A 12,994-nucleotide genomic window follows, 5' to 3' on the forward strand; every position below is an offset into this window, starting at 1 on the left:
GTAGTTTATATGTTTCTAGGAATTTTTCTCTACGTTATACTATTTGTTGGCATATAGTTTTTCATAATATTCTCTCATAACCCTATTTCTGTGGTGTTGGTTGTTATATCTCCTCTGTCATTTGTGATTTCATTTTTTTTGAATTCTTCATCTCTCTCTTTTTTTTTTTTTTTTTTTTTTGGTAAGTCTGGCTAGAGGTTTATTGATTTTATTGATTTTTTTCAAAGAGCCAGCTCTTGCTTTCATTAATCTATTCTATTGCTTTTTTAGTTTTATGTATTTTTATTTTTTTAGTTTTATTTTTTATAAAGATTTTATTTATTTATTCATGAGAGACACAGAAAGAGAGGCAAAGACTTAGGCAGAGGGAGCAGAAGCAGGCTCCATGCAGGGAGCCCAATGTGAGACTCAATCCTGGGACTCTAGGATCAGGCCCTGAGCCAAAGGCAGAAGCTCAACTGATGAGACACCCAGGCGTCCCTTCTATTGCTTTTTTAGTTTCTATATCATTTATTTCTTCTCTAATTTTTATTATTTCCTTTATAATAATTCCTGCTGGTTTAGGGTTTTGTTTATTGTTCTTTTTCTGGATCCTTTAGGTGTAAGGTTAAATTATTTATTTGACCTTTTTATTACTTCTTGAGGTAGGCCTGTATTGCTATAAACTTTTTTCTTATAACCACTTTTGCTTCATCCCAAAGACTTTGGACCATTGTGCTTTCATTTTCATTCGTTTCCATGTACTTTTTTTATTCATACTTTTATTCCTAGTTGACCCATTCATTGTTTAAGCATGTTCTTTAACTTCCAGGTGTTCATGGTCTATCTAGATTTTTTTATTGTGGCTGACTACTAGTTCATAACTTTGTGATCAGAAAAGATGCATGAAATGACTTCAATTTTTGGAATCTGTTGAGGCTTGTTTTATGGCCTAATGTATGATCTATTTCTATTCTGGAGAATGTTCCATTCTGCTGCTTTAGGATGGAATGTTCTGAAAATATCTGTTAAATACATGTGGTCCAATATCTCATTCAAAGCCATTGTTTCCTTGATTTTCTATTAAAATGATCTGTTGATGTAATTGGGTGTTAAAGCCTTTGGATTATTGTATTATTACTGGTTAGTTCCTTTATGTTTATTATTAACTGTTTTGTGTGTTTGATGCTCCTATGTTGGGTGCATAAATATTTACAATTTTTATGTCTTCTTGTTGTATTATCCCCTTTATTATTATTTAGTGTCCTTCTTTGTCTTTTATTACAGACTTTGTTTTAAAGTCCATTTTATCTGATATAAGTATTGCTACTCCAGCTTTCTTTTGACATCCATTTGCATGATGGATGTTTCTCCAGCTGCTCGCTTTCAATCTGTTGGTGTCTTTAGCTTTAAAATGAATCTCTTGTAAGCAGCATATAAATGGCTTTTTTAATTCTTTCTATAATTCTATAACCCTCTGTCTTTTGATTGGAGTGTTTAGTACATTTACATTCAAAGTAATTATTGATAGATATGTATTTATTTCCATTTTATACTGTTTTGCTTCTGAAGATTTTCTCTGACCCTCCTTGTCTTCCTCTTTTTCATGGTTTTCTGACCTTATTTATATTTTGATATATTTTGATTTATTTCTCTTTATTCTTTGCATATTTTTAGTGTCTTTTGACTTGTGGTTACCTTTTAGATTGTATATAACATCTTCTGCATATATAGTAGTCGATATTAAGTTGATGGTCATTTAAGTTTGAACCCATTCTTTACTCCTCTCTTCCCCATATTTTCGGTATATAGTGTCATATTTTACATCCTTTTGCTTTGTGAATTTCTTGACTGGTATTTCTACTCAAAGAGTCCCCTTCACAGGTCTCTGGGTGGCACACTCAGTTGAGCCACCCAGGAGCTCTTGTTTTCAGCTCAGATCATGATCTCAAGGTTGTGAGATCCGGCTCCACAACCAGCTCTTCACTCAGTGCAGAGTCTGCTTGGGATTCGCTTTCCCTCTCCTTCTGCCCCTCAAATAAATAAATAAATAAATAAATAAATAAATAAATAAATAAATAAATTTTTAAAAGAGTCTCTTTTAATATTTATATAGGACTAGGTTAATGGTCATGAACTCATTGAGTTTTTGTCTGGGAAATTCTTATATATTATGCCACTCCTTTCTGCCTTGGAAAATGTCTGCTAAAAATCCCCTGATAGCCTTATTAGTTTCCCTTATAGGTAACTGTCTTCTTTTGTCTTGCTGCTTTTCTTTTCTTCTTTTTTTTAACCTATATTTTGCCATTTTATTTATTTTTATTTTTTTATTTTTTATTTTGCCATTTTAATTATAATATGTCTTAGTGTGGATTTGCATTTGTTGATTTTGTTGGGGGTTCTCTGAGCCTCCTGGAACTAAGTATCTGTTTCCTTACCCATATTAGGGAAGTTTTCACTATTATCTCTTCAAATAAATTTCTGCCTCCTTTTCTCTTTCTCCTTGTGGGACTCCTGGAGTGCTATGGGGATTAGTTTTCACTGTGTGCTCCCCTGTCTGTCTCTCACTCTTCTCTGTTACCATGGCTCCCTCCTCGGTGGGCAAGATCTGTTTCTCTACCAAACCATATCACTTCACTTCTTACTTTCTTTTATGTAGCTTCTTCTCTACCTTTAGTTGTGGAGTTTGTTCTGCCAGTCTTGAGGTTGATTTCTGGGGTATGTAGGATGAGTTGATAGTCATCTAGTTGTATTTGTAGGACAAAGCAAGCCCATGGTCCTCCTACTCTCTCACCATCTTTGAGCTCTGAGATTATTATTTCTTGATCAATCAAGTCCATTTATTAACCATTGACCTAATATTAATAATATTGATGGAGACCTAATTCATTTGCATCTCCCATGCTTGTAAGCCCCTCTTTCCTAATAATTGTATTATTTTTATTACCTTAACTGGTAATTTTTAAGCTTCAGATTGTTAGAGCTGAATATCTTGATTTGTCAATTTAACAAAACATTGCCTATTGATTCTCTTCTTCCTAGTAAAAAGAGATTATCAAATTTTCAGTCATCCCTCTGCCTCTCCTCCTCCATATATCCCCTCCTACATTACTTCAAATGTATATTTGTTTGCACTTGGTTACTAAAATTTATTTTTATTTCTTTAAAGATAATGAAATTTTCTATGCTTAGTACTTTGTATCTAAAAATTGAGAATGGATCAATAACATTTAATATGATCTGGTTATATAAATATTATTTACTGCAGGTCTAATTAATGAAGTCTGATAGATTGCTTCTTCTTCTCTACCAGTGCTCATGCCCTGTGCCATTTAAAAGAGAAAGTTCCTCAGAGCAAGGTCAAGTAGATTTTCTTTTTAAACTCCACTAATGGCTCAAGTTATGTTACACGTTAGTTCCATTCATATTTAAATAATGACATTGTTATACAGGATTTTGGTTTCATTTTGTTTTCAATCCAAGGACTTCTGGTTGCCTTTCCAATTTCTCTTTATAATTGGAAAATATTTCTCCTTTGTCATTTCCAAAACTTCATCTGTTTTTTAGAATGCATTCTAATCTTTAAAATCAACTACTCTTGGGACACCTGGGTGGCTCAGTGGTTGAGTGCCTGCCTTCAGCCCAGGGCTTGATCCTGGAGTCCTGGGACTGAGTCCCACATCAGGCTCCCTGCATGGAGCCTGCTTCTCCCTCTGCCTGTGTCTCTTCCTCTCTCTGTGTCTCTCATGTGAGTGTGTATGTGTGTGTGTGTGTGTGTATATATATATATATATATATATATATATATATATATATATATAAAATCAACTACCCTTGCTCATGAATTTTTCTCTAATTTTGCCCAATTATCTTTCAGGCCTGCTGTTTTCCTTAGTTTTTTTCACTGAACTAATACCATACACTCTTCATTTTTGGTTTCTACCCTCTAGTAGAGGGTTTCTTTGAACAGGTTTGTGGGATATAAAATTTCTTCAACTCAGCAGTTCTGTGAATGACTTTTTTAGACTATCATATTTGATGGATATTATTTTCCTGAGATATGGGATTCAAGATAAAAATCAGGTTTCCTTTAAAATTTTAAAAGTGTTGGGACACCTGGATGGCTCAGTTGGTTAAGTAGCAACTCTTGATTTGGGCTCAAGTCATGATTTGGGATCCGGGGATTGAGCACCACCTCAGGCTCCATACTCAACAAGGAGGCTACTTGAGGATTCTCTTTTTTGCATTTAAATCATAGCACTATGAAAGATGACATGTGTTAATAGCTGGAATACCAAGTTATTTTTGCTATTCTTATTGGCAGATCTTACTTTTATCCACAGTAGTTTTATCGGATCACAACAATGTTCACTTGTTTCTTATCTGCCTATGGCTTCTTTCAGGCTACACAACAGAGTTGAGTAGTTGAGACAGAGACTGTAGGCCTGCAATGCTGAAAGCATTTTTTGTCTGGTCCTATCACGAAGAAGTTTGCCAACGTCAGTCTTACAATGAGTGCACCGGAGAAAAGATACCATTGCTGTCCAGGCACCAGGCATATTGTTTTGAAAGAGATTGAAGCAGCATAAAGACTCAAATATTTTGAGTGTCCTATTACAAATTTACGCTCTTCTACCTTAAATGAAAGTGTAATAAGACAACACTGAGTTTCTTCCTAGTGGCTTACACACAATTTCCCATTTAGAAAAGCCAGAAGTATCATACAGGATAAATGTTTTACTGAATAAATGCATCAGGGGCTAATGAACATTTCGCATGCTGAATGGGATTCCCATGGCTCTAATGATTTCTTCAAGCTTATTTCAGGGCTGTGCTAATTGACAAATTTAAATCATAGATAGTTTGCAGCTGTAGCCCATTTTGTTTAATGGGAACATTTCTCCTGTCTTTCAAGTAGCCTTTATTTAGGGATCCATGATTCTGTTACTCAATCCAAACGGTCAATGATTAAGTTAGGTCAGTTGGAGTCAGTATGTTCGAGCCATACACCTGCAAAGAGTTTTATCTTTTCTTCCTAGGACTTTGAATTTAGAAAACAATGTAAGGTGGTCCCTGTGCCAGTATTTCCCATATACATGTTCAGTTATGTCCAGTAGGGGACAATGAGCCCCACATTCAGAGAGAAGTGCTCAGGGTAGGAAAAGAAATAGAGAACTAATAGCATTGTTAAATGCCTGATATAAGAAATATCCCAAACAGGCAACTCTCTGGATGTCTAAGTTATGTGAGCCCAATTAATTGGGCTCTCATAACTTTTCTTCTTAATATAATCTTGCAATTTGGGTTTGTGATTTTTTAAAAAATTTTATTCACTTATTTGAGAGAGAAAGAGAGAGCTCAAGTAGGGTGGGAGGAGAAGCAGACCCCCAGTTGAGTAGGAAGTCTAATGCAGAGCTTAATACCAGGACCCTCAAATAATGACCTGAGCCGAAGGCAGATGCTTAGCTGATGAGCACCCCTGGGTTTGTGATTCTTATTAAAAATATATCATTGCTAAGAAAGTTAAATTCTAAATCTAAATTTATTCCTTCAGGATTTTTCCCCTTTCATAATTTTCTGGAATAAAAATATACCCTTTAATGTTTTTTCTTTTTAATCTTTAAAGTATTTTTAAGTAGAGAGAATTCCTTCTATCTGTTCCTCAAAACTGTTTCCTGAAACACAGCATTCTAATAATGGATAGAAATCACATTAAATTTTTAATTTCTGTCATACCCATTTGTAATATAGTAAAAATATATTAGAACTTGTTTCTAAAATTTTAAAAATATTGTTGTGAGCCTCTAATCAGAAAATCAATGTGAATGCATTTAGAAAATAGACTAATCCAAGGGTTGCATTGGTTTATGGGAGTGGCAATTCTTTTGTCTCTACTTTGTTATTTATTCTATTATGTATTTTTTTTCTAATTTGAAAAGATTTTTTTGAAAAGATATTTAAAAACTATGTTGCACTGATTAACAATTAGAGAAGATGTAACATACAAAGGACATCATAATAACCTGTCAGAAACCTGATTTCATAATTTCTATGACTTCTGATGAAATGGAATTTAAGTATATTGTCTGAAAGTTAAACATTGGTAGCTTATTGGTGATCAAATCAAAGAAGGTTGAAGACCATGGGGAAAAAATTGAAGTTAATTTGACAGTCTAATGTATCCTTTTTCAGTAATGATCTACTTATCATAAGTTTATGAGAACTCATATTTCTCATAGAAAATATAGTAAGAAAGATTGAATGTGTCACTTTTTCAGAATACTAAACATCTTTATTTCCCTAACTCTAGTTTTATTTTTTTAAAGATTTTATTTATTTATTCATGAGAAACACAGAGAGAGAGAGAGGCAGAGACAGAGGCAGAGGGAGAAGCAGGCTCCATGCAGGGAGCCTGATGTGGGACTTGATTCCGGGACCTTGGGATCACGCCTTGAGCTGAAGGCAGATGCTCAACCACTGAGCCACCCAGGTGTCCCCCTAACTTGAGTTTTAAAATAAGAAATAACATGCCATGAATGATCAATCAAAGTCAATTTTGCCATGTAGATTTGCAAATTTATCTTCTAGGAAAATTTATAAAGAAAATTGAGAACTGGGATCCCTGGGTGGCGCAGCGGTTTGGCGCCTGCCTTTGGCCCAGGGCGCGATCCTGGAGACCCGGGATCGAATCCCACGTCAGGCTCCCGGTGCATGGAGCCTGCTTCTCCCTCTGCCTGTGTCTCTGCCTCTCTCTCTCTCTCTCCGTGTGACTATCATGAATAAATAAATTTAAAAAAAAAAAAAAAAAGAAAATTGAGAACTCACTTCCCTTACATACATTTTCACAAAAATTCACAATACATTATTTCTTGTAGATTAAATCTTCAGGAAACTTCAATCGTATACAATGTGAAATCAAAGTAAAATAATTTGAATGTATGAAATAACTTGGTGGCTAAATCCCCATAAAATTCTGTGATCAGTTTTCAAATCACCTCTCAGACCAACTGGAATTGGAAATATAGAACATAGAGAAAATTATTTGAAAAGTTCACTTAACTAACACACAGAAACACACACACACACAGGCTAAAAATGATTAAAGACAATTTAGGTGATACAAATGAGTGCTTATTTAATGCCTCATGAAACAGACAGTCTCTCCCCAGAGCTCAGAGAACCACAAAATGGGGTGTGAGACAGGAAATTTGTACAGGATAAAGAATAAAGAGCAAGGATGAGAAAAATAGAAAATACATGATTGGCTGGGGCCACCTTGGTGGGAGTGAGAAGAAATAAGTATAGATCCCAGAGCTGGGTTAGCATTTGGAGATTGGGTGCTTAAATATACTGCATTTCTGGTCAAGTGGAACATTTATAGGGACATGAAAATTGCCTAAGTTTCAGCTTGTTTAGATGGTGCCAGGCAGAAGTAGCTCCATCTTGGGAAAGTAATTTAAACAGATATGCACACATATACATGTATTCATTCACATAAACCTGCTCTTGAAGAAGTCAAAGAAAAAAAAAGTCAAAGAGCAAGTACTGGTTAAGTACTGCTGTTAAGTACCAGTTAAATATTAGTGTTAAGCACGTATTCCTTAAGTACTATTGTTAAATATTAGTTACAGACACTTAGAAAGAGGTTTTTTTTTTTTTTTTTTTTTTTTAATATGAGCCAAGCTAAATATTGGGAAAATATAAAAATCTACCATTCACTTTATATATTTAAATTTAGAAAAATCATTTCAATATTAGTTAAAATGTGGTAATCTGATCTGATAACATGCGACCTATATGTTGCATTGGCAGGGATATTCTAAAGCAAATGACAAGCAGGTATAGAGCAAGACTCAAATGGAATTTGAAATAGCACATGTAAATACTTATCTATGGGAAAAAAACAGGAAAATAGGGGACGGCAAGAATTAACACCTGACTTTTTTTTTCTTGGTGGCATAAGTCACAAAGTTGGAATAGGATTTGTTTTTTGTTTTTTTTTTGTTTTTTTTTTTAGTTCTAATTTTGGCTGATACCTCAAAAATCAAGAACAATTTATTTAATACATGTGAAGTACCCTCAGATCCTAAATTAAAGAAGGGATCCACCTATTTAAGGCATATTTAAATGTGAAATGGGTTCTGCTACCTCTGGTATGTAAAGGAGTTAGACATTAAAAAATCCACTTGGGAGAGAGGGTTTCAGATTCCTGGCTTTAGCATTCTTTTTAGAGATGGAGAAGGGTGCTTCCCACCTTTAAAACAAATGCAGGAAGTAATAATACAACCACCTGACAGCTTGCTACATGTTTCCTAAAGTTCAAGGGACATAGATACTATTTGATTCCTAAAGGGAGAAGTCTTTTTTTTTCTTTTATTTTCCTTTCCTTTCTTTCCTTTTTTTTTATTTTTATTTTTTTCCTTTTTTATTTAATCAAAGACTGGTAGAAAAACATAAATATAGCACAATTACTTCAGACCATTCTTCATATTGTATACACACAGACCAATGAACGTAATCTGAAAGAAACCTGCAGTCGGCAATGAAATGCATACAGCCTTTTCTTCCCTCACTCAAAAAAATTTAAAAATACACAAACTTAGAATCTCATCAGCACACACTCTCCTGTGACAAATGATTCAGACACAAATAGTGGGTGCAAAGAAACTATATGCTAACATATGTAGAACCTTTGTTAATGAAAACCCCAAAGCAGCTGTAAGGATGAATGTCTGTACATTCAGTGACTGGTAGGTTGCTGTGCCCCAAAGGGGTGCCATAAACAGAGCTAGTGCTGCAGAGAAAAGCTATGTACACACAAAATGAGAAAATAAACTGCAAGATCAACACATGCATGTTTAATTCTGGAAAAATCACGGCCCTCCAAAATTTTTTCACGTTTGTTATAAAAGCCCTTTGCACTCAATTAAAACTAAAATGTTCTTAAAAGTATAATACTTGTAAAGTTTACTTAAGTCTTTTCAGCCACAGAAACTGCAATGGAAATAAATGTTCAGAGTCATTTTCAAAATAAAAACAAAAATCTATTCTTCTGATGATATGCATGATTAAAAGGTCTTTGCAAGATCCAGTGCTCTACATTCCCAATGACTAGGAAAAACAAACAAACAAACCCTAAAGTCAATTTTTAGTTTGCAGATGGTCAAAGGATTTTGTATTCCAGCAGGAATTCAAATCTTCTGGATCTTTTCATCAACAACTACTGGATTTTCTTTTTTGATTTTCTCAGCAGCATCAGCTTTGTAATTGTAAAAGGAATTTTGTACATCGGAGTAATGGTGTACACCACAGTAAGCATTTCCACACTGGCATTCAAACCCAGTAAGTCCCACTTTCTTCCTGCACATGAAACAGTGATTCTTTTTTTGTTTTGGTTTTTCAAGAGACTTGCTTTGCTCTTCAGATGGCTGCTGTGACGTATCTGATACTGAAGCTTGCAGGTCTTCTGTCTCAGGCACTGCTTTGTCCACAGATGTACTGTCCATTTGGGGAGACGCAACGGATTCTGATACAAGTGACTGATCCGATACAGGGCCTGGCTGCACAGATGCAGACGTGGAGTCTAGTGGTAACTGAGCCTCCCGGGCCCTGCTGTCTGTGCCCTGGATGGGCGAAGATTCAGACCGAGGCTGACAGAGGCTGCAGGTAGGCTTATTCTACTACCATTACTACTATTCTCTTTTTGAAGATGTTCTTTATAGCATACTGAACGCATGCCATTTGTACGAGGGTTTCCATAAAACCTGCAGCCAATGGAACAAAGCATAGGCACTTGGCTGTGATTAGTTTCTTTCTTTTTTTTTTTTTGGTATATATTTTTATTGGAGTTCAATTTGCCAACATATAGCATAACACCCAGTGCTCATCCCAAGTCAAGTGCCCCCCTCAGTGCCCATCACCCCAGTCACCTTATCCCCCCTGCCCCCACCCACCTCCCCTTCCTCTACCTCTAGTTCGTTTCCCAGAGTTAGGAATCTCTCATGTTCTGTCGCCCTCTCTGATATTTCCCACTCATTTTCTCTCCTTTCCCCTTTATTCCCTTTCACTATTCCCCAAATGAATGAGACCATATAATGTTTGTCCTTCTCCGATTGACTTACTTCACTCAGCATAATACCCTCCAGTTCCATCCATGTTGAAGCAAATGGTGGGTATTTGTCGTTTCTAATAGCTGAGTAATATTCCATTGTCTACATAGACCACATCTTCTTTATCCCTTCATCTTTCGATGGACACCGAGGCTCCTTCCACAGTTTGGCTATTGTGGACATTGCTGCTATAAACATCGGGGTGCAGGTGTCCAGCATTTCATTTCATCTGCATCTTTGGGGTAAATCCCCAGCAGTGCAGTTTCTTGAGCCATGTTCCTCTGTTGCACACCTGGCGGCGGCCCGCCCTGCCCACTGCGCTACTATAAAGTTGTGGATGAGGCTGTCATTTTCTGGCAATGGAGTAAAGAACGGCAGTATAGGGGGGTTATGTCTGCATAATACAATACCATAATAGAATTAAGTATATTTCTTATAGACTAAACAGAGTGAACAAAGGAATCTACCTAAGATCAGCCTAAGGGAGATCTCACCTTAAAAGTACTGCCTAAAGGTTTAAGAGAGACAGACTTCTGCAAGTCTGAAGAGATAGCAAAAAATTGCCAGCGACAGGTAACCTTATAAATATCAAGAGACTGTAAGTTGATCAGCATTTGAAAAGCAGCATCTACCAAATACACCTGTGCCCTTAAGGCCATGCCAACGCTAAAAAAAATCTAACATTCAGTGAGAACATTCAGCATAGCCTTGTCCCCTCCTCCCACCAACTTCCCATTTGTTTCAACCCAGAGGATCCCAAGGTAGCAGGTGTAGTTGGGAGAGGAAAAGGAGGAAAGAAGGAAAAAGAAACCGCCTTTCCCAAATGCAAGCTTTATGGCCTAAGGCAGAACTGAGTTGACACTGGGCAGAAACTTTAAGCTGAATTTATAAATAAAGCTTTAATATTATATTAAAAGGGTTATTTAGGGACACCTGGGTGGCTCAGTGGTTGAGCATCTGCCTTTGGCTCAGGGCGTGATCCCTGGAATCCAGGGATCAAGTTCCGCATCGGGCTCCCTGCATGAAGCCTGCTCCTCCCTCTGCCTATGTCTCTGCCTCTCTCTGTGTGTCTCTCATGAATAAATAAATAAAATCTTTTTTTTTAAGGGTGTTATTTAATCACTGAAATGAAATCCCACTTGTGATTGACATGGACTACAAAAGCAATGCGACCCGCACAAAATTTCACTCACCCCTATTCTCTCCAAAAAACATCTAGAGTATGGCTTTAAAGGTCCTTGAAAAAATAAAATTAATGCCTATTCACCCTTAACTAAGTCCCACTTATTCAATATGGTTACAAATGTAATGCCTGGGGTGTCACATGAAACAGCTAAGTGAGATTCTAAGGACCTTCTAGGCATGACACTGAAGGGTGATAGGCAATTCGAAGAACAATACATGTATATTCACAACACATTATGCTAATTCTCAAATTTTCAATAGGGATAGTCTTTAATATGAATTCAAGTAATATCTCTCCATTACAAGAAGTAAGCTAAAAACTCTTGACTATTTAGCTATTCATTTCCTGTAATGTCTTCTGCTGTGAGATAAGTAACAAAGGTCCTTAAATATCACCATAGAATGTTCTACTGTTGTTCTCCGCTACCAGCCACCACACGCCTTATGCAATTCTCCATACTATGTATATATTTTTTTTCTGATTCATTCACTAACTCTCTTTATTTCTCCTTCTTATTACTCTGCTTAGCCTATCTCATTTTGCTTTAGAAACATGGGTATGATTTCCTCCTTTTCCCTCTTTAAATGCTCTTAATAATCCTTTTATTGAATCCTTAATAATCCTTTTGGCTTCAACTCCATACACAATGGACTATCATACTAGGAAATATTAGATAGATGATAGATAGATGATAGATAGATAGATAGATAGATAGACAGATGGATAGGACAACTTCTGAATATTTTTTACAACTTCATTATATTTACTTTCTGAAGAACAACCTGAGCATGGTTGAAACAGAGAGATAATTTCTATTGCTAAATTAAAAGATGTTAGAGTGTGCATTGTTCCCATTTGTTTATTTAAAAAGGTATTAATTGATCACCTTCTCTGTGCCAAATGTACTAGGCATAGGGGCTACATGTATAACAAATTAAATAAATAAAGACCCTTCATTAATGGTGATATAGAAGGGAAGGATAACTCAAATAACTCTCATAAAACAATTAACCACACACACACTCACACACTCACACACACATAGTACATGATTATGGCTATAAACGAACATAACGGTGCTAAAAGACCCAGGAGATCTGGGGGGAGTCTCTCTGAGAACTGTTTCAGTTTAAACTTGAAGTACATGTAGGAGTTAGAAAGGTGAAAAGAAATAGCATTCCAAGAGAATTGATTGTCTGTGTGAAAGCACTTCAGGAAAAGAATTAAGAGCTTTAGAAAAATTGTGAGCAAATTGTGGATGAAGCAAGCACAGAAGGGGTGGAGTTAAGCGACATCAGATGATAGCAGATAAAAAGATAAGAGAGGGCCTAATCATTAAAGGTTTTGTGGGTCAGGATAAAGACTCTAAAATTTATGCTAAGTGCAGTAGATGACAAGCATTGAAGGGTTTTAAACTAGTGAGTAAAATGATCAATCAGTATTACATTTACTGATTTTACCTTAATATCTCTCAAAAAGATTCTCTATTCTCTATTCTTATGGCCATTACTCCCAGAGTTCTAATAAATCCACAAATCCAGGTCCTTATTACTACACACCTGAATTATTATAGGAGACTTTTAAAAGACCTCTCAAATTTAGGTTCCTGTTGAAATACAACTTTGGTCTTCTCTCTCTTTCTTATTCAGTGACTCCTCATTAGCTAACAGATATTACCCTGTTTCTTAGCTGACATTCAAAACTCCCTATTCTTTGTCTC

The 12,994-nt window shown here is 35.9% G+C and overlaps 1 long non-coding RNA gene and 1 pseudogene across 2 annotated transcripts in view; both read right to left on the reverse strand.

The window, feature by feature from the left end:
- Positions 1-12,994, reverse strand: part of LOC140608390 (uncharacterized) — a 62,071-nt gene that overhangs the window by 26,035 nt on the left and 23,042 nt on the right. The window lies entirely within an intron of this gene.
- Positions 8,772-10,747, reverse strand: LOC140607736 (AN1-type zinc finger protein 6 pseudogene; annotated as a pseudogene).

The sequence above is a fragment of the Canis lupus genome, chromosome 17 (assembly GCF_048164855.1).
Source record: "Canis lupus baileyi chromosome 17, mCanLup2.hap1, whole genome shotgun sequence".
Classification (NCBI taxonomy): domain Eukaryota; kingdom Metazoa; phylum Chordata; class Mammalia; order Carnivora; family Canidae; genus Canis; species Canis lupus.